This window comes from Adiantum capillus-veneris, chromosome 26 (genome assembly GCF_014529385.1).
Source record: "Adiantum capillus-veneris isolate H3 chromosome 26, ASM1452938v2, whole genome shotgun sequence".
NCBI classification, from domain to species: domain Eukaryota; kingdom Viridiplantae; phylum Streptophyta; class Polypodiopsida; order Polypodiales; family Pteridaceae; genus Adiantum; species Adiantum capillus-veneris.
Genome location: NC_140956.1, coordinates 130,535,040 through 130,559,949, shown reverse-complemented (window position 1 = coordinate 130,559,949; position 24,910 = coordinate 130,535,040). Strand labels below are relative to the sequence as shown.

The 24,910-nt window shown below is 45.3% G+C and overlaps 1 pseudogene; it reads right to left on the bottom strand.

The window, feature by feature from the left end:
• Nucleotides 1–24,626, bottom strand: part of LOC147424210 (uncharacterized) — a 33,221-nt pseudogene extending 8,595 nt beyond the window's left edge.
• Between the last annotated feature and the right edge of the window lie 284 nt (nt 24,627–24,910).

The window sequence follows — 24,910 nt, the reverse complement described above, 5'->3', positions numbered from 1 at the left end:
GAGGGTAGGTAGGATTAGTACGATAGGAGTGTTTCTGTTTTAGAGTTTAGTGATTAGCAAAGTTCTTTCTTCCCACTGATGTGCCTCCTAGAGGTATTCTTTGTGTTTCCTCGTGTGTACAGGAACACATTGCTGGGGTTAGGATTTGGACCTTCATGGAATCTTTCTCTTGTTCACACTTCAAATCAAGCACGACCATCAACACAAACAGGTGTTTCTTGTCCATTAGCAGTGCCCCTTATCTTTTTTGCATCCATGTTTGTCTGCTTTAATTATGATTGGTAGCATAATATTCAGTGCCTTTGCTTAGTACCAAACATTAAATTCAATGCACTTTTTGTCATAATCACTTGTCTAGGTTTAAAAAGCAAGCAGTCCGACTACGCTAGTTTGAACAAGCTAGGTGTTAGAGATCTTCTCTTAATACCATGGGGAATGCCTTCCTAATAATTAATGGTTACTTAGGTTCTTAATCTGATTTAGGCAGCATTGTGTGAAATGTACTAGGGCTTTCTAGTGGGCTTAGTCCATATTGACCTTTAGCTTAAGTATTATAAAGGGAGTTTACTAGTGTGATGAGCCTTGGGAGGGTAACAGTGTTATATGACCCCCCAAAGTTACAAAATTAAAATGTTGAAAATGAACAAACAAAAAATCAAAGTGCCACAATGTAAAATCTTAAGCTGGAAGAGAAATCTCAACTTGATTTGGTACTCCACTCACATGTATCGCCTATGGTACTAGAGCCCTAGAGGCTCCCAGTGTGGGCGCTTTTCCTTGAAAAGAAAAAAACCAAGGGCATACAAAATAAGCACACACATCAAATTTGAAACAATGTGAAAAGAATTTGGGGAGTCAAAGAAAAGGTAATCAGACAGGCGATGATTTCATGAGAAATTCCTTTTATCGTAGCTTAACTACAAGGTCTTCTAGGTATAGCCTCTAGTCAGCCCTCGAACATGAAATACTTGGCTCTCTCGATTAACAACTTAATTGACCAGAGAAAATTGAGAAGCTTACCCATGGTATTAATATTCGATCTTTAGTGCCTTTTGACCATTGAATTAGGGACCCCGAACTTGTTTAGTTTTTTACCTTCCCAACTGTTTATGCATTTGATTATATTGAAATTTAATGTTTAATGCTGACAAATGGCTTAGAATTATGCTACCAATCAATTTGTCTACCTAAAATTGCATATGCTTTTTAATTGTATATAAGAATGCAATTATTGTGCCAATGTTGTGTTATTTTGCAGTGACTGAAGAAGGCTAAGGACATTCATCTCAAATGCTCTTCCACCTCAACGAACGAGCTTCAACTCAATAGCTTCCGAGGATGGAATCTACATCAGGAAGGGGGGCATGTTAACCCTCACGTACATTCCTATCACCTACGACGGACATTGTATTATTTATTTGGTAGAGTCAGGTACCGGGCTTGTCGGTCCAATAGGAAAAGGGTAAGAGTGATCGCCGATGAGAGGCGCACTCTAACTGGAGCATTCAAGGGATTAGTTGGCTAAGCATGGGCACCCAAGTGTCAATGGGGCAAGCTCATATAAAAGTCAACTAAACCTAAAATTCACTCATTCTCTCATTTGTGCAATTGAAGAGTGCTCTTGCTCCATCTCCATCTTCTTCTTCATCATCTCCTTGTGTGTGTGTGTGTGTGTGTGTGTGTGTATGCATGAGAGAGAGAGAGAGAGTGTGCGATCGAGCATTGCGGCCGCACGACGGCAGCGAGGCGGTTGAGTGTGGAGTAGCGGCGTCTCCCTCTTCTTCGTAGCGAGGAATCCTCCACGACAGCAAGCGTAGAGCGGTGAGTGACACACCATCGCCATCTTTGAGCTTACTAGTTTAGGCTTGTTGTGTGCTTGGAGCCATTTGTGGCTCACACACAGTGTATCGGCAAGTTCCTTGCATTGACACGCGCGACATACGCGCACAGGCCCATTTCAAACAATGAATCAAGTTTCGTTAAAATCAATGGGGAAGGAAGAGGGCCCTAGGTGGAATGGACTTGTAGCAAAATTCTTGAAAGAATTTTGAGTGAAGCATAAAATCCTGCTAATGCAATTAGAAAACAAGGCTCTATTAGAAGGGTAGATGGATCCTAGCTTGAAAAAAGGGCCAATCAAGCCTATTCCCAAATTGGTGTGTTGCTCGCTCCTAAAACATTGGTAGCCTATTTCAATAATAATAGTACCTTACAAGATCATTGGCAAGGTTATAACAGTGAGGATGAACTCAATTTTAGACAAAGTAATTACTCCCCATCAATATGAATTCATCAAAGGTAGATATAGCTATGGCAACATTCTAGCTACAATGATTGGCATTGAGTATGCTAATTTCACCAAGCCAAATTTTATCCTCGTTCAACTCATCCTGAAAAAGGCTTATGATTGAATTTCACGGTCTTACATTATACTTATCATGAAGGCATTGGGATTTGAGCCCACAATGTGCATGATTGCTCACACCCTGGGGAGAGTAGTTTGTCTCAACTCCTCTTTAACAACAAGGTGGTTGGAATGTTTGAAGCAAAGAGATCCATCAAGCAAGGGTGGCCCCTTGCGCTTTGCAATTGGTTCACACCCTCTTGCAGCTTTAGCCCTTGCTTGACCGAACGCTTGACAATGTTTATATCTAATTGATGTACATTCCAGCCATTATAAGCTTACAATGCCCTTGTTTTGACTACCCTCTTCTCTTCTTGCATGCCATCTGTTAACCCTCACGGCTCACGGACACCCTCTCACCTACGACGGACGTTGTATTATTTACTTGGTAGAGTCAGGTATCGGGCTTGTTGGTCCAATAGGAAAAGGGTACGAGTGATCGCCGATGAGAGGCGCACTCTAACTGGAACATTCAAGGGATTAGATGGCTAAGCATGGGCGCCCAAGTGTGAATGGGGTGAGCTCATATAAAAGTCAACTAAACCTAAAATTCATTCATTCTCTCATTTGTGCAATCGAAGAGTTCTCTTGCTCCATCTCCTTCTTCTTCTTCTTCATCTCCTTGTGTGTGTGTGTGTGTGTGTGTGCGTGAGAGAGAGAGAGAGTGTGTGTGCGATCGAGCATTGCGGCGGCACGACGGCGGCGAGGCGGTTGAGTACGGCATAGCGGCGTCTCCCTCTTCTTCGCGGCGAGGAATCCTCCACGAAGCAAGCGTAGAGCAGTGAGTGACACACCATTGTCATCTTTGAGCTTACTCTTTTAGGCTTGTTGTGTGCTTGGAGCCATTTGTGACTCGCACGCGGTCTATCGGCAAGTTCCTTGCATTGACACATGCGACATACGCGCACATTTTTGGCGCCGTTTTCGGAGAATGCCATACACTAAGCTTGAATGGCACTCTGTGCTTCTTTTGTGGTGCAATTTCTATAATAGGAAAGGTAAGGAAGGAGGGTGTGTGTGTTGAGAAGAAGGATTTTGTGTTATACTGTGTATTTTTTTTTGTTAATAGAGTTTTCAAAGGTACTGTGTTTATTCTCCGTGTATTAAGGTTGTTAGTTTTCTTTGTTAATGGACTTTTCAAAGGTACTGTGTTTATTCTCTGTGTATTAAGGTTGTTAGTTTTCTGTGTAATGTAATGTATAGTAAGTAGGAAGTAGATATGTGAGAGCTTATAGAGTGTGTTAGTGTGTAGCAGTAGGTGTATTAGTTAGAAAAAGGTAGATAGAGTGTGTATGTGTGTGCTCTCGCGCAAGCTGCGGCGACCTTATCCTTTTTTTAAAAAATTAAAAAATTTTATAAAACTCCCAAACCCAAGCCCAAGCTCACTCTCAAGCCTAGGCTTCAGTCGCCTTTAAAAAAACGAACTTTAGCTTCACACGTAGCTAAAAATCGATTTTTTGAGGACCAAGGGAACTTCAGATGCCCGAAAATTGTGCTGTAAAGCACACAGCGACCCTCTAAGTGATACGCTCCTTTATGGCTATCACACACTTTAATCAAAAAAATCAAACATTTAAAAACATTAAAAACATAAAAAACACGAGTGGAAACGGACACCTAAAAAAGGTAAGCGGTTAACCTTCGAGGTTATTCGCCGACACTTGTAGGGTGTCAAAGGCACATGCATCTGCGCTCTGGTCGTGTGCTAGAGATGGAGCAACTAAAGAGAATTTAGACTTACGCGAGTTCTCAATATCCACCTACTTTAGGTTCCGGGCCCTCTGCGGGACCCAAGGTACTACAAACCAAGACCCGAACATAGCGGTTAGTGACTCTTCCTCTGAGTACGACGTCATGGAGGGTTTCCCATTGCCTAATCCCAATAGCTCAAGCCAAGACATGCATACCATGGGCCCGCGGTCCGGGCCAAGCGTGCTTAGCCGCCTGAAGGAAACCTTTAGTAGAGCCACTTGCTCTAAACATGGAGGTAATGATGTAAATGAGGGGGGTGGGGAAGTAAATTCTCCATTTGTGACCGACGTAGACCCTATAGCGTTAGAGAATGTGCATGTGAATACTTCATTCACTGCACCTCCTGACTCTTCAGAGTTATTTCCCTCCGAGGTCATATTACCCGATGGTAGAAGCCTTGCCGAAGTGCAAGAGGTTGAGTGATATATCCTTGCAGCGAGGGAAAAGGAAGTCGAGAGCTTACGTAAGGCGGAGCAACGAAGAGAGTTAAAAGCGAAAGCCCCTATGTCAATATCCTTGCTAAGAGAGCAATCGAGTGCTCCTGACTTAGCAACCACTAAGGGCCAACCCCTAGAAAGCAACATTGCGTCTAGCTCAAAGGACACCCCTAGCACCTCAATCCTAGATGGAGTGTTCCTAAATGAGAATTGGGAGTACGAACTACAAACGGAAACTCTGACCGACCTATACACAGGTCACACCTATCACGTGGGTTGGTTAGATGTCCTACAATCCACAATGGGCGCTACTAGTGTGGAGGATCAACAAGAAAGAGTTTGTGAGGTCATCCACATGGTCATTAAGTTAGAGAGACAGAACAAGGGGATCAACATGCCTTCAACGGGTCTCATGAGATTCTTGGATACAGAAAAGGCTAAACAACCGACCTTATCGCAAATGGAGACTCCCTCGGTAAGTCCGATGGATCCTCCATATGTTATTTCTCCAGGGGTCTCAGTGCAATCTGAGCCCACAAGTGATAGCTTCACCTTTCCAAGTCTAGCTCATCTTTCCCTTGATGACACCACGGCTACCATGCCTACCCCAATGATGGGCATGCTGAAAAACACGCCATGGACCTCATTTGTTAGTAAAGCACCGCTACATGGTAGCTCAATGCCTGCAACAGTACCTACAAGTGTGTACCAATCATATACACCCATGGGTCCTCGTACTCATGTAGTCCCTACTCCTCCCATTGTTTCAACTAGCTATGCTCCACAACCACAACACCCAAGTTCTTATTTCCATGGGACTATAACGGCTAGCATTAGCATGTCACATCTGACTTCTGCTATGCCTAGGGCCACACATATGAACTTTGGACCACCACATGGCACAACATCGTACCCAACGTGGAACCCAAGGGCTTCTTATGTGCCAAGCCTGATGCCAATACCTACTTCACATGTAGTCTCTGGAGCACCTCCACCCACGGTGCCTGCTCACTTAGGTGACTTGCCAACATTTTCTCAAGCTATTGGTCGATCTATTGCTGAGAATATGCGTAACACGCCTGATAGAGATCCTAGAAGTAAGGCAGTACAAATAGCCAAGCTCACACAAAAATTTAGTGGAGACGGGGATGTGAGAAAGCATATCGAAGTGTTTGAACAAATATGTGATTCTCTAGGAGAACACAATGACCTGCATAAGAGTAATGCTTTAAGCCTAACCTTAAGTGGGAAGGCAGGGGATTGGTATAGAACCCTAAGGATGGAAGAAAAAACGATTTACCCTACTCTTAGGAGACTGTTCTTGAAAGAATACATACGAGAGGGAGTGCTTTGGGGTGTAGCCTCTCAGTTCCAGAAAGCCCAACGAGAGGAAGGAGAGTCGGTGAGAGACTTTATAAGTCTCTTGAAGCATTTGAATTCTCGTTGTAATCCAAATGAACGCTTCAACAATAACCAATTGCTTGATAGATTCATTAGGGGATTACGACATGAGCATATCTACAATGGCTTAGTCATTAGAGGTATCACCACTTGGGAAGCAGTCACCACCAATGCGATCCAATTGGAGGATAATTTAATGATACAAGGAGAAAGAGTTTCTAATGAGCCTAAATCTATTAGCTCGCAAGCATCAGGGCATCAGCCAATGACCCTAAAGCCTATTGCTAAGGAGCCAAAGATATCTGAGATGACTTTAGCAAATCTCACCAAGACTATTCAAGAGAGTCTTAGAGACAATAGTGCTCCACAGAACAATCATATGTATCCAAGAAGGGAGCAACAATGGTGCTCAGTATGCTATGGACCGCATAGTAGCATTGAATGCCCTACTTTTTGAGTAAAATTCAATGGGAATTGCAATGCATGTGGAAGGTATGGTCATCAAGCTAAGGATTGCATAGTATTTAAGTGCGCGATGGCAAATAGACCAACCTTAGCATGGACAGACACACCTCGAGTGCCTGCATTGACGCTGGCCCCACCTCTTGAACAAACATCACAACACATGGCTTCTAGGGCCCAAAATGTTGTTCAAACAACACCTTTACCACCTCCAGTGCTAGGACCGCAACCACCACATCCGAGAATCACTTCTGTGAATCAAGTGGGTTGTGAGTCATCTATTTCTTGTTTGGAAGGCTGTGAGGAAGATATAGATCCTAATATTGCCTATGGGATGGATGTACTTGAAGAAAGTCCACAATACTACATGGAGGACTATTGGGGACAAGTCAAACCTATATATCAAGTAGTTGCTCTTGCGGCAAGAGGCCAATATATCAATTACACTGCTAAGAGACCACCTCTTCAATGCTATGAGTGTGGAGGTCCACATCGTGTAGCCGAGTGTCCAATTAGGCTACAAAAGAACGCAACACTAATGCAAACCAAACAAGCAAGCATGTCTAAAATGCCGATACTCATGTGTAATCGATGTGGCATAGATCATTTGATTGCCCAATCTCCAAATAATCCAAATGCACCGAAGATCACGCCACTGAATTTGATTGAAGTTACCGAGGAGCCATCACCAAGTACACCTGTGGTACCAGTAAACGTACTCACACGATCGATGCTCCAAAAACAAAATTATATTCTTGAGGAAAGAGACACGGCATCAATTGCCCAATCTCAGAAAAAGAAGAAAACACGAAGGAAGAGATCGCAAAAAGCAGCAAAGTCAGCAGACCCCAGTTCAAAGACCAACATAGGGACTGGTGACGACCCCGTATATATGAATGACGCTGAAGAGGATTCTGATTCAGGAGAAACCATGGAGATCAAAACGACTAGTAAGATAGAAATCAACAAGGAAGATCTTCATGAGCCACAATGGCCAGGATCCAAGAAGAAGATAGGAACTTATCCAAACCCTACAGAGGAGATTGAGCGAGTCAAGCAATTAAGGAGTTTGGTAGAAGATACCCAAAGGGATCTAGAACCAGCACCTAGGCAGATCCAGATTACAGACACCGTGTTCCCTACGCAGCAACAACCTCACCAAGTCCATAGACCCTTAGCCATACCTAGTGTCATCCAAGAAGAAAGTGACTTAAAGTCATGGGAAAGTGGGTGTACTCACTTCTTGATGGAAAGAATGTTTACAGAGGGACTACCTGATCCTATCAAAGAAATGGAGATCCCATCTTCTCCCCGTCAAGGGACTGAAGTCCAAAAGGTGCCGTTAAACATTGCCAAGTTGATGGATTTCATGTCTTCAGAAGTTAGAACCACCATCATGTCCAAACTATATAAAGACCCTGAGCTAGTCTCAACTCTTCGAGCCTTCCTCAATGGAGAACTAAAGTTTGGGCTACCACAATTTGCCCAAATGGATGGAGTTGGGGAGATGCCAATAGAGGAGGAAGACATAGATCCACAACCCAACCTAGATGAGAACCTTGTTATAGAAATACCTGTTAACAAGTTGGGACAATACTTTGAGGGTGATGAATCCAATGCGACCATCCAATCACTACTAAGGGATTACCTGTGAAGGGAATCCTTGATGGTGGCGCTGGGGTTAGCATTGTGACTTAAAAGTGTTGGGAAACTATGGGAAGACCTCACCTTGCGACCACAACCATAGTAGTGAAGATGGCCAATGGTCCATTGTTAAACCTATTAGAATGCTAGAAGATATCAAGATTAAGGACTTTGGACATAAAATAAGGATTACCTTCGTTGTTATGGATTTCTCCAAACGCACTATGGCATCGAAAATGATCTTAGGACGTCCTTTCATGAGGGAAGCAAAAATGGTGCATGACTGGTCTAAAAACCATGTCTACTTGCAGTTCCAAGATTCTGTCATTCGAGTGGATCTTGTTACTGGTCGAGCACATCCCCTAGGAAACAGGATTATAATTGATCATAGATTTGACACCACCGTTCACTCAGCCCCATTGCAGTATTGTTACACGTGTAAAGCAGACACTAATGTTGGGGAAGATTCTCCTTATATGGATGTACTACCTGGGATGACTGAGTCGGACAATGTGGATTGGTTCCACTTAGCAGCAACCATAGACACATGGGGAAATAGGGGGACGACATGGGTAACACCTGAGGGGGATGAAATGCCACCACTCGTACCCTTAAATATCCTAGAAGCAATGCATGTAGCTTTTGACAAGACTCATCCTAATATAACGAAGAAAACATAGAAGTGGGTCCTTAAATCTTCTTTAGCGACCATGGCTAGTACTAAAAAACCGAAGCCTTGTAAGAAACGTACCACTCGCTCCAAGAAAAGTAAGAAAATGTGGCATTGGATTCCTAAACGACTATTGGAAGCCCAGGGCTACTACCAAGGAAATGATCAAATCTGGGTGCCAAAACCTAGATTGTGTTCTTACTTGTCATCTGACCCATGTGAGCTCAATCCTGTAGATCCAAAACAAATTGACAATCGTGGAAAGAAAAAAATCACAGAATGCTACATACCCGCTCGAGAGCTAGTTTGGGTACCAAAGAAAGAACGATTTGTTCCACCTAGCTCAGGAAGGGGGGAGTCCCATGAAGCTTCTAGCTCCTCATGTAATGCATCCATAGAGGTAAAAGCTTCTCCACAACCTCCACCTACAATAGTGGACCTCCATGAAGCTACAAAGGAATCCACACCTCCCAGTGTTCAAGAATCACCTGATGAACCACTTCAAGTTCGATCTTGGGAGAGTACCTTACCACCCTTGCAACTCGACGAGGCACCTAAGGTAATAAAAAACTACTGGCAAAAATCCCCACCTATTACCAACTGGAACAATTGGTTTCAAAGGGTGACAACCTCATTTCAAATGGTATGATCTACCCAAGGAAGGGGGGAGTGTTTGCTGATAGTCATCATTCACTCATTTCCCTCTCAACCTTCCTCCCTGACCTCTCAATCTCCCAATCTTAGGGAATGTATATATAAGGCCTTATACTCACAAAAAATAGAAAAATAATAAAGAGCAAGAGCAATTAGCAAACGAGTTTGCATAATAAAAGTCAAAACATTGACCCAGACCTACACATTCACATCTGGTACACTGAAACAGAAACCTATGTCATCAAATACCTTTGATCATCATCACTCGAGTGATAAAGGGTAGGTAGAATTAGTACGATAGGAGTGTTTCTGTTTTAGAGTTGAGTGATTAGCGAAGTTCCTTTTTCCCACTGATGTGCCTCCTAGAGGTATTCTTTGTGTTTCCTAGTGTGTACAGGAACGTGTTGCTATGGTTAGGATTTGGACCTTCATGGAATTTTTCTCTCATCCACTTTTCAAATCAAGCGCGATCATCAACACAAACATGTGTTTCTTGTCCATTAGCATTGTCCCTTATCTTTTTGCATCCATGTTTGTCTGCTTTGATTGTGATTGGTAGCATAATATTCAGCGCATTTGCTTAGTACCAAAATTAAATTCAATGTAATTTTTTGTCATAATCACTTGTCTAGGTTAAAAAATCGAGCAGTCCGACTAAGCTAGTTTGACCAAGTTAGGTGTTAGAGATCTTCTCTTAATACCATGGGGAATGCATTCCTAATAATTAATGGTTACTTAGGTTCTTAATCCGATTTAGGCAGCATTGTGTGAAATGTACTAGGGCTTTCTAGTGGGCTTAGTCCCTATTAACCTTTAGCTTAAGTATTATAAACGGAGTTTACTAGTGTGATGAGCCTGGGGAGGCGTAACAGTGTTATATGACCCCCCAAAGTTACAAAATTAAAATGCTAAAAACGAACAAACAAAAAATCAAAGTGCCACAATGTAAAATCTTAAGCTGGAAGAGAAATCTCAGCTTGATTTGGTACTTCACTCACATGTATCGCCTATGGCACTAGAGACCTAGAGGTTCCCAGTGTGGGCGCTTTTGCTTGAAAAGCAAAAAACCCAAGGCATACAAAATAAGCACACACATCAAAATTGAATCACTGTGAAAAGACTTTGGGGGGTCAAAGAAAAGGTAATCAGTCAGGCGATGATTTCATGAGAAATTTCGTTTATCGTAGCTTAACTACAAGGTCTTCTAGCTATAACCTCTAGTCAGCCCTCGAACATGAAATACTTGTCTCTCGCGATTAAACAACTTCATTGACCAGAGAAAATTAAGAAGCTTACCCAGGGTATTAATAGTCGATCTCTAGTACCTTTTTTTTCCGAGAAAGAGATCCTTCTATTAGTTAATGAAAACTGCCCATAGGGCTACATCCACCTCTGCAAGAGAGGGCTACAACAAGCATGATCGGGAGACTCTCCCAATGAAAAAATAGCATATATACAATGAGGCTAAATCAAGAGATGGGAGGAGGGAAGAGCCACACAGGTGGACAGTAGTGCCATCTGAGCACCCCCTGGACTATGGTGTAGAAAGGCCCAGGGCGCCAGAGTCGAAGGAAAGCCTCGCGGCGTTCTCGCATGCGGTCAGAGCTACCCTGTAGTCCCTGAAGCTGTCCTCTGAGAGTATGGATCAGCGCTAGCCAAAAGTCACGAACAGTCTCTGCTGGTGGCACAGGGCGAGCCTCAAAGATGCGGAAACAGCGGGCCCGCCAGATGAACCAAAGTGTCAGGCCACTGATGAGCTCCCAGCACTCCTCTCTCTCACTGCACCACTCTTGTGGAGTAAGCTCTGTAGCAGGTTGGAGTGTAGGTCATCCCCCCTGCATCACTATCATCCTGCTGGTGGAAGATAGCTCAAACTGAAGTGCCGGGCCGGTGAGTGTGGACCAAGCCGCTGCCCCCCAAGTGTATTGTCGAGCCATGGAGAGAGCAGGCATCAGCCGAAGAACTCTGAGCCACACCTGCTGGGCCGAGGGACAGTCCCAAAGAATATGACGCTGACTCTCCACCAATGGGTCACAGGATGCACATGCGGCCGAGAGACCACTATGCACAAGCCAACTCCCTACTACCGTGGCTCTGTGTGCAACCAACCACTGAACAAAGTGACGCGCCTCGGCTGTCTGGAGTCCCACAGCCTCTGCCAAAAGTCTGCCAAGAACTCGACTGTGAGGCCCTCCTCCTTCCAATGACGTGCTACAGCGGGGCGGGCATTTCTCTGTGCTGCAAGTATATGACGTCCAAGCCGAACAGTGTACTGAAAGAAGGGGACTCTTGGGCGGTCTACAGAAGAGAGGGGGTCCCTCCATAGCCACTCACCAGGATCCCACTGTACTCGTGCCAATGGACAACACTCCCAAGCCCATAGCCTCCAGTGTCCAGTCTCAAGAGCTGCTGGGTCAGGGTCTATGACGCAAGTCCTCCCACAGATGCCCACAACTTGGATCCTCTAGAAACAGCACTCTGCTACCTGTGGGGCCTCTACTGCAACTCGCTGTAATCGTCCCCCACCCTGAAGCTTGAAGAACAAGGCTGGGACAGTCTCTGAGGTGGCTCAACTGAAATGAGAACCTCCAGTCGTGTGAAGGCTCCCATCCACCGGGGTGCTACTGGCTCGAGAGGCGTGAGCCACTCAGCTGGAACTGACTCTGAGATGTCTTGACACATACTCTACACCCCTCTCATGCCCTGTAGCTGTAAACCTTGCACCTCCTCTGACAAACCTGTGAACTCTAGCCAGTCACCTAGAGAGCGCGTTGGACCTGTTGCCATGGGACCCCAAGAAACATGAGGCCGACTCCCAACCAAGTGGCCTCTCCGAGTGCTAACCATGGGGTTCCAGACGAGGGGCTGCCGTAGGCGCTCCTCCGTGCACGTTGGCTGTCTCTGCTCTAGGCCACGCCGTAAGAGCTCCCAAGATCGAAGCAAACTCACAGCGAAGCGGTCCTCCAGTCTCCTGCTCAAACCAACTCGGCACAACTCTGTAAAGATCCATCTAGTCGAAGGTTGCCAAGGGCCTCCTGACTGAGGCACCCTGGCACAAAGCCTCTGCAGCAAGAACTCCTTGCAGGGCTCCTCGCCTGGAAGAAGTCCTATGACGACGAACTTCCCAAGAAGGGCTCTGCTCTGCTGTGCTAGATCAATGATCCCAAGCCCTCCCTGAGAATAAGGAAGTGTGATGACCGAACAAGCCACCTTGGCTCGGGAAATCTAAGTGTCACAACCTGACCAAAGGAAGTTCCTGATCAGCCTCTCAACCTGACTGATACAAGAGCTTGAGAAGATCCAGCAAGAAGTGATGTACCACATAGTCGCCAACAACACCTGGTTGGCAACTACTACTCTACCAGCCAGCGAAAGCTCCAATGTAATAGCTTTCTCCTGATGGACAGGAGAAGAGGAGCAATCTGCTACTCAGGGGACAAGTCCAAACCAACCTGACAACCCAAGTACCGAACTGCAGTCCCTGGGGGAATCCACCTGAAACCCTCTCCTGGCATCCAATCTGGCACAGGAACACTGCCAACCGAGAAAGCCACTGTCGTTCTCTAGTTGATCAGTGCGCCCGATGCACAACAAAAGGTCTCCAAAGCCTGCTCACATCTGTATAGATTGGCCTCCTGGCCCTCTAAGTGCAAGGCTGAGTCGTCGACAAACTCAACGTCTAGAAGCTCATCCCCCCGTATAGGAAGTGCTAAGCCCCTCAGACCAACCTGCTGTGACACCAAAAATCTGCTCATCGCCTCCGCATAGAACAGAAAGAGAAAGGGGGCAAGACAAAAACCCTGTCTGACCGATCGTGTGAGCATGAAGTGCTCACCTCTACCTCCTACCAAAAGCACCTGACTGTGAGCATGTTTGTACAAAGCTGACACCCCTTTGATCCAAGCATCTGAGAAGCCCATCCTACGTAGAGTGCCCTCTAGAAAGTCCCAGTGAACTCTGTCGTATGCCTTCTCAAAATCGAGAAGAAGAATCACAAGGTCCTCCCCACGGAGCCGTGCCAAGGCAGAAGCCTCCCAGAAAGTGAAGATGTTGTCAAGGATACTGCGTTCCTTGACAAAACCTGTATGAGTCCCATGTATAAGGCTCTCCAAAAGTGGTTGAATCCTCAAACTCGGAGCCTTGGCAAGAATTTTGTACGCTGAGTTGAGGATGGTGATGGGGCGCCACTGTCGAATCTCATCCAAGGAGCCACCCTCCTTTGGAATGAGGTAAATCAAGCCCTCATTCATGCTATCCGGCATCACTCCTCTGTGCAGAATGTACTGAAAGTCACTACAAAGATCTGGGCCAAGTAGGTCCCAGTACTCCAAGAAGAAGCTGGGAGTCAGCCCATCCTCACCTGGACAGGTACCACGAGGGAGGGCCCTAAGAGCTGTGTGCATCTCCTCAAGCTGAAGAGGCATCTCTAGCCTCTGGCGTATCTCCTCAGTCACAAGACAAGGCATCTGTGCCCAAACCTGCTCCCTGCATGCATCCTGTCGCTCTGACTGGGGCTCGGCCGACAGTAACTCACGGTAAAAGTCAGTAGCAACTGAACGCATATCCTCGGGCTCACAAACAACTGACCCATCGGGTCTCCTCAACTAATTGACCTTGGCATGCGAGTGCCGAGGTCCCACTGTCTCAAAGAAAGCACATGTCACTCTGTCGCCCACCTGAGTCCACTGAGATGCCTGTCGGTGAAAGGCAAACTCGTGACGCCTCTCCCCTGTGCAAGCAAGCTCCTGTCGAGCCTACTGTAACTGCTCCTCCAACCATGGACTGTCTGGATGCTGCTCCTTCATCCTCAGTAGTGAAGCAATGCCTCGTCTGAGACGCTGCTCCTCCTCTCTTGCTGCAGCCCGTCGAGCCAGAGACTCCTTGAGAAAAAAGTGGCTAAGATGAGCTAGGCCTAAGGCCACTCTGTCTGTAGGTAGAGCCTGGTTGTCCATGCCCTCTATCCAGAGAGCCTCTACCCTCTCTCTGAGTGCTGAGTCCAATAAGACCCGCTCTGGGATGCGAAGCATCGTGCTCCCACTCCTCTGCCTATCTGCCACTGTGAGGATCACTGGTGCATCGTCCGAGAAGGATGTCCCTGCCAGGATGCCCATTGATCCCCCCAAGTCACTGAAGTGGTCACTAGTGTAGAAGCGATCTATCCGTGATAGATTCACTCCTCCCACTCTGCGGTCCGATCTAGAGAAGGCAAGACTCTCTGGAGGCCTCACAAAGCCAGAGTGCTGCCATGTATCCGAGACCCTCAAAGTCATACACAACCTCTCCCAAGCTGCTAACTCAACTCCATGCACAGTAGCATGGATGCCTCCGATCCTATCAGAAGGGTCCTCCAACATGTTGAAGTCCCCTCCTACACACCAATGGTCAGCCTGTGGCAAAGACTCAACAATCTGTGACCAAAACTCTGCACGAGCACTCGCCACATTGGGCGCATAGATGTTCAGGAAGCCCACAAGGCCACCCTGAACCTGCATAGTAATCCACTGAGCCCTGCCTGGCACAATAATCCCTCTGCCCACAATGGCCTACTACAACGAGTCCGCAATAGTCATACATACCCACCTTGGATGCCTCCAGGTCCAAAAGCAGCTGACCAAAAGGTATCATATCGTCCACGCAAAATCTGACCACATCGCCAAATGCGGCTCTCAGATAAGGCAACGCTGAAGGCAACGTTGAAGCTCCTGACGTAATCGGCCCCGCTATCACTAAAATTGGGGCCCACCTAATCCCTGCACGTTCCATGAGACGATCCTCATGGGGAGCGAGAGAAAATAGATGCTGCCACAACAGCAAGATGGGCTATCTTTGAGGCTGGCTTGGATGGGGAGTAATCTGCATCCGAGCATCCTCTAGATAGACGAGACTGCAGTGAGTGCCTAGCCCAAGCCCAAGCAGAGCGAGCCGTGCGTAAAGCAACCTCCTCTGTCCAGGAGTCCTCATGAATGTATACATAGCAAGGCAAACACTGTGTATCAGCAAAAAAGTACACCACAATGTGCCTACATCCTGCTGAGTCTGGGGGTGTCACCGCAAACTTGGCCAGTGGCCACAAAGTCTGCAGCAAATCTGTAACTCCAAGTTCTCCCATGTGGTGAGAGAACTCGAGAACCTGTGTATGCAACCATCCCACCACTGAGTCGAGGGACCACTCTATCTCAATCCTACCACAGAGGGGGAAGGAGAAACCAACTGCTGAGTCCAAGGCCTCTGTCCCCCTAGCGGCGGCGAGGAACAAAGCATGGACCCTAAAGCAAGCTGCCTCGTGGTCTGCTGTGGAATCGCCGAGAAAGCGAGTGAACCCGTAGTCGAAGAAATCCCAGCGGCGTCAGAGGTCAATGCTCGTCAGACCACGAGGGATAGCTGCAAGGGAAGATGTCTGAATCTGCAGGGGGGGCCGCAAGAAGGGCTAACCCTCTCTCGCTAGGCGACTCGTGGAAAAGGCGCTGCCAAGAGATCTCCTAGCCGTCGACGAGGGACCAGTCTCCTGAGTCGAATGTGGTACTAGACCAGGAGGGGGGGGAGAAGGATCTGGGGGGAGCGGGGGGGAAGAAAAGTGGGGTGGGGCGACAGAGGTAGAGGGGCGACAGAGGTAGAGGGGCGAGGTGGGGAGTGGACGGGAGTAGAGGGCGGGGGGGAGGATGAGGAGGAGGAGGGGAACTCTGAAGGTGGGGCGACTGGCGAGGGTGAAGCGGAGGTGGAGGGTGGTGTAGGGGGCTCCTCCTGCTCAAGAGGACCAAAGCGGTTCCCAGTGGGAACCCACTGCTGCTAAGTAGGCACCTGAGGACCACTCTGAGTACCAGGCTGTCGTTGTGGCCCCTGTCGTCGGCGGCCACGAGCCTGCTGCCACCCCTCCTCCACTGGAGCCCCAGGCTCGGAGGGTGGCTTTGAATATGTGCGTTGTGCCGCTGGCTGAGGCTGCGGCCCAGCCTTGGCAGGCTAAGGCTAAGGCTGAGGTGCAAGTCGTGGCCTCCTCCGTGGACAGGCCTTCGCTAGGTGGCCCATCTGTCTGCAAATGAAGCACTGGTTCGGGAGACCCGAGTACTCCACTTTTTGTCTAAACCAACCCCCACTCACCCGAGGCAAAAGGATGACCTTCGGGAGCGTGTGGGTATCTCTGACCAAAACTCGAATTCAGGGGATGCCAGCCGCCTTGGTAGCTACTGATGCTGCCGTACGAGGTGTCTCCAGGACAGTCCCGATGGCGGAGCCAATCCTAGAGAGAAGTGGTAGGTACAAACCCGGAAAGCAGACTGAGATGGGGATGTCTGCCTCCTCTACTAGCACATCCGAAGTTGGGTCAAAACCATGTCTCCACTATCGAAAGTTGGCGCGCGATGCTCGGATGGCCAGTGGACTCATAGCTATGACCTTGGAGGCCATCTCGGAGGTCTCGAACTCGATCTAGTAGTACCCTCGTCCGAGAATCTGGACATCCAAGATCTTGCCCACCTCTGCGAGAAGGCGGGCCTAGAGAAGGTCTCGCAGCTCTCGTCTGCTAGGTCGGGTGCCGAGAACCTTGCAGATGACAAAGTCCTTGAGCAGTCCCTTTTGTAGCACTCCAACTTTCTCTGCTCATGTAGTGCTACCCTTTTGTAGCGTAGTGCCTTCTTGCAACATGCCCCTAGTCAGTAGTGCTTCCTTGTTTTTCTTGCTTTGCTCTTTGTATCTACAACTTCCACTTTTTCCCCACTTTCTCCTTCTTCTTTCTCCCCTCAATAATGCTAGCTTGTTCTTCTTTTGCATAGTCCCCCTTTTTATGGCATCTGCCACCTCCCCTTTGTACATAGCACTAAAAACTCCAATGCAGTAGCACACACCTTCTTCTCTATTGCGTTGACCTTTTGTTCCCTTGGCATTTCTTTTTTCCTACAGCCTGCTCATGGCTCCCCCTTAGCTAGTAGCACCCTCCCTTTTCTAATGTAGCACTCTTTTTTCCCTTTTACTTTGACCTCTGCATGGCACCCTTTCCTCTCATGTTAAAAAAAAGATCTTTTTTACTCCCACTTCAACCGCTTCCTCATGCAAAATCCACCTCACCTTTTAGTAAAAAAAAATCCAAGAGAAATGTTGCATGGCTATGGCTAAATCAAGGCCGCCTCACACATGAGAGCACAATCAAAACCTCCTTCATTGCTTCTCCACACCTTGCACACCTCCTCATAAGAAAAATTCACCATTTTCTTCCTCTCACTCATCCAACTATCCCCACCATAGCATCATCAAAACCTTTTTTACCTATGTCAAGTTTGCATGAACTCTTGTGAGCATATTCCATTCTTCAATAATGGTTCACGAATAGTAGCACTACACGGAGAATAGTACAACCACCATGACCGCAGTCAATTATGAGTCGCAATTGCCTACGATAGTACCCGATTGGAACTAGATACTTGACTTCAAGCACATAAGAAATCTTTGAAATGCTGATCTTATCCATCCCTTTGGTATACAAACCATGATAGCATCACATGTCATGATTACCAATCCGCAATCGGAAGCTTCACTTTTCTCCCAACCACTCCAAATGTAGAACCATAAAGACCTAACTTCAGTGCACATTAGAGGCTACAAAACACTAGTAGGCCTTGCACTTTAGAAACCTTTAAGCTTTCTGACCAAAAAAGATTGAAAACCATAATGACCTACTAAAATATACCATCTAACATACACATCTTTATGGAACCTACTACAATTTGCATCTAGCATATGCTCAAACACTCTCCCATCATTCTTGTTGCTTCCTTATACCTTCTTCGTGCCTTTTCGTGGGTAGACACGGTTTGGGTGCACCAACGTGGAGCTGAGTCAAGAGGGAATGAGGGGCTAGTTTTTCAATGCCAGAAAGTTGTGAAGTCTTTTTTTTCTTTTCAAATATGGAATGTACCTTGAAACATGAATATAAGATCTCATGAGTTGGAAGAATAGGTGTTCGCAAAGGATGTGCATGTAGCAAGAATAAGAAACCTAGAATACCTTGGAAGAGAGTCCCTTCATGAGGAAGAGCATGTATTACAAACGGGTTCTACAAGAAGATGATTGGATTCTCAACAAATGCATGCAATCATATGAAGTGCCTTGAGATATCTCTTTGTATCACAAGGGGAGTGATGGTGTTATGATAATAGTACTCTACCATGATGAGATTTTTGTTGCTTAATAGCTTGTCATAAGGAGGGATGTCGATGTCATTTTGGGGTGGAGATTACAAGAATAAAAGTTTTGAATGTGCATCTCATGTGGCCAAATATGAAAAGGGACATTGTGCATTGGTGTAGAGGCTGTCATGGGTGCCAAGTGTATCAAAAAAGGAAGTTGATTCCTAAGCCATTGAGGCATATTGTGGGGTATGGACCTTTTGAAAAGTGGGATGTATATGTAATAGGTCCTCTTCTAGGTAGCAAAATGGGAAGCACTACATGTTTGGAGCAGTGGATTACATGACAAGATGGCCCAAAGAAAAGGCTAGTAGAGGAGCTACAAGCAAAGATGTATGCAAATTTATCTTTGATTGCTTATGTTGTAGATTTTGAGTGTTATTAGAGCCTAGAAGTGATCAATAAAAAGAGTTTCGAAATAATCATATCACTAAATTGGTAGAGAAATTGGAGATCAAGCATAAATAGAGAATATATATTTGGAGAGAGAATTGTGCATCTGTAGAGTGAATAAAAAATCAAACACATGTTTGACTCCATTTCATTTAGTTTATGGTGAAAAATGTGTTATGCTAGTTAGTAGGATGCTTTCTTCATTGAAGTTCATTTTGAAGCATAGTTTGGTTGAAGAGGAGAATGTAAAAGAGAGACTAACATCTATGGATAGCCTCTTGTTGGATAGGAAAAGTGATAAAAAGTAATATGAGGACTTGGGCAAAAGAATTGTGTAAGGGCATGTTGGTAATATGGAGAAGACAATGGGAGGGTGTTTGTAGCAAATGGTTATCCAAAAATTGAGGAATTCATCCCACTTTCTCACAAAAAATTTGCCCAATTTCATTTTTTTTGTTTTCAAAATTGGTGAAACAAATGAGATTTATGGGATCATGAAGGCGTTAATCACCATCACTCTGCTTTGAAATGTTAGGGTTCAAGCCAATTGGCTAGGCACCCATCACACTGATTGTACCAACCTTATCTATTTTTTGGTCATATAGAATGATAAGGAGAGGTGAGTGGAAAATCTTCATGCACAGATACACCAACGAATTGTGTGCACTCATCCCCTCCTTTTCCCGCATCCACACTTTGCATGCAACACATGCGCACTCACAAGTGGTATCACACTTGCAGCTTCTCAATTTTCTCCTAGTGTGTGCACAGACTTTGAGGTGAGTTAAGGCATGGATTAGTGTGCAGAGAATTATCTCTTCTCAGCTTGACACTTTGTTGAATACACTCTAAGCAGACTATGGAGGCTTTTTCAATACATTGTGTAAAGGAGAGGGAGGAATAAGCTCAATCCAGAGAGCTTATTTTGAGAAAATCTAGCAATGAAATAGTAGCACTGATAAAGATAATTGCTATAGAAAACAAGTAGCACTGATGTTTGGCTGCACAATAGCAATACATAAAAGAGAACAGAAGAGAGAAAGAAAGTCAGAGTTGTTTTCTTCTCTAGTAAGCAATGGAGAAAGAAGAGCGCACGCGCGCACACACACACACACACACACACACACACACACAAAGTTTGGAAACACAAAGGGGGGGGGAGAGAGAGAGAGAGAGAGAGAGAGAGAGAGAGAGAGAGAGAGAGAGAGAGAAATGTGGTGGTGTTCAAGTAGTTTGAAGCTTACATTATGGAGTTTCATTGTGGATTTTTTAGAATGAGCATCGGACATAGGAGGAAAAACTACTGCAATTCAAAAGTGGCATAGGAAACAAAAGTGTTTTTTGAAAATCTCATGTTCTTTGTAACCCCATTGGGGTGCAATTCTTGAGGGAACATCAGGTGGCTAGGGAATGATCCCATATGTGCAAAGGAGTGTGAGGGGTATGTATAGTGCATTAAGGCCCTCCATTTGTTCATCCAAGAGGGAGAGAGAGAAGTTATGGCTCCTCTCCCACTCTTGTTCGTGGGTGCTATTTGGGCAAGGTTTGTGTGCACATTGGCAATGACCGGCATTGTTGTGTTGTTGTGTGTTGTAGTCGGTGGATATCAATTAGTGGTTGATCTCATCATAGGCGGAACTATGGTAGACGGACCCATGATGGAGAGTTCACAATGGGGGACCCGCGGGCCCTCCCCCTTTTGGTAGAAGATTGAGTTGTGCCACCACCCCACTAGTGATATTACTAGTGCTCCCCGAGGGGGTGCGCTCCCCATGAGAAAGAGGAGGAGGGAGATCATCAAGGCATTTGAAAGCTCATCCCAAGATAAAAGGGCTGATGCATGCAAAGCTCAAGAAAAGGAAATCGAAATAGTGCACACCCACTTGCTAAAAATGAACAAAAAAAACTTATAAATAGCAAAGTAGGGCCAATTTTGGGGGCTTTTTTCCTAGAGCAGAAGGAAAATCCATTGGTTCTGTGAAGGAATAGCTTGTATGATTTTCTTAAAGATCAAGCTACCATAGCCGTTGGCAGTGTGATTTTCCCCTGCCCCCTTTCTCTCCTTCTTCTACTCTTTTGTGTAGTGGGGCTAGTGTGTGTGTGCACCTCCCCAGTCCATCTGAGGTGTGAAAAGAGAGAGAGAGAGAGAGAGAGAGAGAGAGAGAGAGAGAGAGAGAGAGAGAGAGAGAGAGAGAGAGAGAGAGAGAGAGAGAGAGAGAGAGAGAGGTAATGTGTGTAGTGGTGGCCTCATGAATATTTTCACTGTAAAATGTGTGTGCAATGTTGATCTCAACAGGTGTGTGTATTAAACAGTGTGCAACAAAGTGTATGCTAGTGGAAAAGTGGGGGTTTTTTAAGTTGTTTTTTAGAGGATTAGGGTGTGGTGGATTCCCTAGGCTATAGAGAGGCATCTATGTGTGTGCTAGGTGTGTTCCTCATTCCCCCTCTCCATATTCTAGTTACCCCATGGAGGAGAAGCTTAATTGCTCGTTGGTCGAATCAAGAAGGCGGTTTTTTGACAAGAGATGGAAACTAGAAGCTACAAGCCAATCTTTATCATTGAGGAGAGTCCAGAGGATTGGATAGTAGATTTTGAGTTGTATATTCTATCATTGTGTATGCCAAATGAGGATAGTAAGATGCACACAATTATATTGGTAATGTGTGGCAAAGTAAAGGTATGGTGATGGATTAGAAGGTGAACCAAGGCATGCATGGTAGGCCCTGCAAGCTTGCCTCTTGTAGAATTTCCACAAAGAGGTGTCTCCTATCAACATGGATGCAAAATTGAAGGCTCTAAGTCAGGATGCAAGTGAAGATTCTAGTGTTTTTATTAATCATTAGAAGAGTGTTGGGTAGCATTAGTGACTACGATGTAATTGGCCAATGGTGAATACTTTAAATTGCCAAGTTCATGGCACATTTGGATCCCAAGGTGCAAGAAAATGTATTTCAAGAATCCAAAGAACTATAATGGTGCAGTCACAATTGCATGGGCAAAGAGCACAAAACCAAGAAGAAGATCAAGCAAGGCACACTAGGGTATGAGATAGTGTCTCCCAATTCTCCTCAAAGTCCAAGGGATGAAGTACAAGGAGAGAATCAAGTGAATTGAGTTGTGGTGGCAGCCATTCCACAAAATTGGGTAGGTATTGTTCAAGATTTGTTAGAGAAAATGCAAGAGCTTCATTTAAGTGTGATGGATAGATGCAGCCACAAGCAGGTAATGGCAGAGTCAAACTAGCCGATGTTACAAGTGTGGGGAAGACGGACATTATGCTTTGGATTTTACAAATCCACCTACAGCTAGGAGACATATGTTCCTATTGTTTGGCAGAGGTAGAGGTCAGGGGCCACTCAATGGTCAAAGAAAGCAACCAGTTAAAAATCCAGCACCGCTGGCTCCACCAGGTAATGGTGAAGTACATAGAGTTAATATAATTGGAGTGGACAAGCACGATGTAGATGTTTTGGCCAATACAAAGCACCGAGAGAAAGGGAAATAGAGGTTGAATGAGAGACCAGAGCTTGCAAAGGAGAGGAGAAGATGTATGAAGGTAGAAAGCTGCTAGAGACTAGCAAGAGAAGGAGGCATCGTAGGATCAAATAGTCAGATTTTCAGCTTGGACGGGTCATCCTAAATATGATCGGGTGAGTGATATAAAAAGTCAGAAGGTAACATTCATTTAGGTAGTTGTTATCATTGAACCCCAAGGTGAGGAGGCGATGGTCTACAAGCATCAGTACTAGGCTTCCATGGGTTTGAGGAGATATGCATGCTATGCAAAATTTGGCCTTGAGGGTGGGAAATCTAGTGGATGTTCTTTCTCTCATTGATACAGTTATTGAGAACAAGATGCAAGTATAGGCATACATTGATGGTGCATCTCAAGTTTATGTTATGACAAAAGCTGCTATGAAGGAATAAGTTGTAGTCAAGTCAAACGTGCAAATGAGGATGGACAACCATGCCAAGGCAAGGTGCTTGGGGAAAGCTGAGCATGTGAAGGTAAAGGCGATAGAAATTGAATGCCTCCTAGACTTTTTTGTGATGACAGCAAGTGATAATACCTTTCGTACTATTCAAGGGATACCATGCTTACTTGCAATAGGAGTCAATTTTAGGATCATGGAATAAGGGGGCGACTTGAAAGGCACTCATATGGCTTTACTGCTAACATCCCCCCTTCCTAGTCTTTACATGCCTTCGTGCAAACTGCCTTGGTTTTCTTGATTTCTTTGCTTTGCTTGGATAATTGTTGACTACTGGATGTATCTTCTTTAATAGTCTAGCTGTCGCTTTTCCAGAGTTTGTTTGATCTGTCTAAACTTTTCCGCCCTTACTTCTATCTCTACTTTTGCTACCAGCTCTTTGAATGGATTAATGCTCAAACTGCTTTGATATGCAATGTGACAAGCAGGCAAATTCTTTGTCATGGGGTTGAAGATGTATGAATCTACTTCAAAGAACCCGATATCATGTACGCCTCTTCAAATTTTTTCATGTACTGAGAGGGAAAAAACATAATGCGGGCGTACATCCCCAGGATGATGTTTCGACTTGGAATCTTTGTCTCTAGATTCTAGCATAGCCCTTTGCTTCCTTCCAAGAATACTTTCCAAGGATGTTCCACTGCTTCTATGTCTTCAAATGTTGTGATACATGTGATGATCATATTTGAAATTTTCACCAGCATTTGGCAAGCCAAGTTCGGAACATCCTTCATCTGATTGATGACGCCTCTTAGATTATGGACCATATATTTCTCAGTTGGTGGGAAGTTTCCTAGTGGCTTTGTGAGAACTCAGTACTTCAGCACTGCCGATCTCTTACCTTGCCAATTGTAGAACATATCCTAGGATCACCTTCTATTGATTAGGCAAGAAATCAGATCGCCTTCTATAGATGTTGTGGCACGTTTTTGTAATATGTCTCTTCGATTGGTCGCTTTTCAAACCATTTCCTTCTCCACGGGGTTTGGTTGTCGAGGATTGTTTGAATTTTTCTAGCAGTTATAGGGACATCCATGTAATCCCCTTTGTGGTTGGATTCAAGACTAGGCAACATTTTATTTTTCCATAAGAGAGCCTCTTGTCTCATTAATGGCAATGCAATCATATTGCGCCCATGGTTCTTGACTACTTCATCATTAAAACTGCAACCGACTCTAGTACCTTGAGTTTGTACTGCATATATTCTTTGTGAGAGGAATCACGCACTTCTAAGATCCACCTCTAAATTTCCTCTTGGGCATCTGCTGATCTTCTTTATCATATGTATCTTCAAATTCATGTAATCTTGCTTCTGTAGAAGTGATAGGCAGTTCTACAGGAGGAAGATCTATGGTCCTCTATTCCTGCCCGGTTTTCTGAGGAACCTCTACTATGGCTGGCTGGGCTTTCATGGCACTAATGGCCAGATCTTTTTGTTGTAAATCTACGGCATGTGCGAAGCTTTGAGAAGACAGCTCTTCTTTTGCCTTTGCTAGTTGTTCATGTAGCATTGCAATGTCATCCTCTTTTTGCTTTTGAATGGCCTTATGCTCAGCTTTCATGATTTTCTTCTCATATTGTTCTTGAGCTAGGGCCACCTTAACATCCTTCAACTCCTGTATAGCTGAGGTGGGCGTCATTGAAGTAGAATCAAGGATTGGCATGTCTTGCATTGCTAGGAGTTGTGGAAGTGTTTTGCTGACAACCCCACAGAATTTTTTCTAATATCACATTCTTTTGCCTTTCTTTTTTCACGTATTCTTCTAAGCGTTGTTGCTTGATCTATAAACTTTTGTTAGCCTCATTAAAGTCTTGAGCTTCTTGGTAGAAATGAGAAGGAGTTTCCTTCTCCCTTTGTAGCTCAGCTTGAAGCTCTCATTGGTTACCTTGTAAATCTTCAATCTTTTGTTGTAGCTCTTGATTG